The sequence below is a fragment of the Rhincodon typus genome, chromosome 4 (genome assembly GCF_021869965.1).
Source record: "Rhincodon typus isolate 14 chromosome 4, sRhiTyp1.1, whole genome shotgun sequence".
Classification (NCBI taxonomy): domain Eukaryota; kingdom Metazoa; phylum Chordata; class Chondrichthyes; order Orectolobiformes; family Rhincodontidae; genus Rhincodon; species Rhincodon typus.
In genome coordinates this window covers 5,508,017-5,510,109 of record NC_063335.1, presented here as the reverse complement: position 1 = coordinate 5,510,109, position 2,093 = coordinate 5,508,017, and the positions used below count along the sequence as shown (strand labels likewise).

The 2,093-nt window shown below is 42.9% G+C and overlaps 1 pseudogene; it reads right to left on the bottom strand.

Moving 5' to 3' along the window:
• Positions 1–1,138: 1,138 nt before the first annotated feature.
• Positions 1,139–1,644, bottom strand: LOC109937832 (annotated as a pseudogene).
• Between the last annotated feature and the right edge of the window lie 449 nt (positions 1,645–2,093).

Below are 2,093 nucleotides of genomic sequence, written 5' to 3'. Positions count from 1 at the left end.
CACAATGCACTTAGGGAAGGAGTTTGAACAGTAGATGAATGGCGATATACTTCCAAGTCAGGGTGGTGAGTATCTTCGAAGGGAACTTGCAAATGGTGATATTCGCATGTACCTGCTGTCCTTGTTCTTTTAGATGGAAGTGTATGTGGGTTTAGAAGGTGTTGTCTAAGGATCTATGGTAAATTTCTGCAGTCCATCTTGTAGATAGTACAACACCACTGCATTGAGCATTGATGGTGGACGGAGCAGATGCTTGTGGATGTGGTGCTAATTAAGTAGGATGATTTGCCCTGGATGGTGTCAAGCTTCTTGATGTTGTTGGAGCTGCATCCATCAGGCAAGTGGGGAGTATTTGATCAGGCGCCTGACTTGTACCTTGTATATAGTGGATTGGCTTTGGTGATCCAGGAGGTGAATTACTCTCTGCAGTATTCTTAGCCACCATGCGTATTTGGCAAGTTCAATGAAGTTTATGATCAATGGCAACTCCAGGTTGAAATTGGGGGATTCAGTGATGGTAATGACAGTGAATTTTAAGGATTGTGATTGTTCAATTGTCTCTTATTGGAGATGGATATTGCTTGCCATTTTTGTAATCCAAATGTTACTTGCCACTTGTCAGCCAAAGCCTGGAAATTGTCTATATCTTGTTGCATTTGAACATGGTCTGCTTCAGTATGTGAGGAGTTACAAATGGTGCTGAACATTATACAATTATCGGCAAATATCCCCACTTCTGACCTCATGATGGAGGGAAGATCATGGATGAAGCAGCTGAAGATAGTGGGGCCTAGCGTACTACCCTTGAGGAACACCTGCAGAGATATCTTGGAAATCAGATGACTGATCTCCAACAACCACAATCATCTTCCTTTATGGCAGGTATGATTCCATCCAGTGGAGAGTTTGCCCCCTGATACCCATTGATTTCAGTTTTGCTAGGAGGCCTTGTACTTGGTCAAATGTGGCCTTGATATCAAGGGGCTGTGACTCTCACCTCACCTCTGGAATTTAGCTCTTTTGTCCATGTTTGAACCAAGGCTGTAATGAGGTCAGGAGCTGAGTGGCCTTGGCAGAATCCAAACTGGACATCGCTGAGCAGGTTATTTTTAAAATTGGAATTTCAAGTAATTATGTTTTATTTAAATTGTATCATTCTATTTACATTGTCCACAATTAACAATACTAACAATATGGTAGTTTTGCCACTGCTACTGCCAAATCCTTTTATCTTCTGCATGATTTCATAGCCCTTTACTTGTTTTCCATCCACCCATGTAACTTTAGCAGTACATATGAACAACTTTGATCCACTTGTATTTGGCCCAACATTGGCCATTGACAGGGCACCATGTCCTGGGTGCTTCAATTGGAAAATTTTGTTGGCAAACATCTCACCATAGATGGACTTTCCAACAGTTCCGTTGTATTTTGTAAAGCCACCACCTGGCGCATGAATTGAGGAACGATTCTGTGCAATGTCGAGTTTTTGCAACCAAACCCCTTCTCTCCAGTGCACAGTGCACTGTCTTTCTCTGCAGTTTTTGGGACCACATCAGCAAAGAGCTCCACCTTAAGGTGACCCATGGTTTTGCTTCCGATGGTGATGTCTATGAACATGTGCAAGATCTTGTTCTTCGTCATGGCACCCACTGGAATCGCACTGACTGCGAATGGTGGGGAGCTGAGCTGATACTTCTTGATAGCACTGTTGATGACACCTTCCATCACTGAACTAATGGACAAGAGTAGACTGATGGGGTGGTAATTAGCTGGGTTATCTGTCCTACTTTTTGTGTGCAGGACATACCTGGACAATTATCCACTTTGTCGGATGGATGTCAGTGTTGTAGCCTTACTGGAACATCTTTCCAAAAGACAGGGGGACAACCTGAATACAGAGCAGGAATTCTCTGAAGTCTGAAATCGCAAACACTGATTTATCCATATGCAAATGAAAACTTGGAAAACAAAGATTCTCAACTTCCTCTGAGAGAGCTGAAATAAAGATCGCAAAGGTTTGTGAAACCACTCCAGTGTTTATTCAGGTGATCCAGGTATGAAGACCATGCTTGAGTTCCATGTGCCCGAAA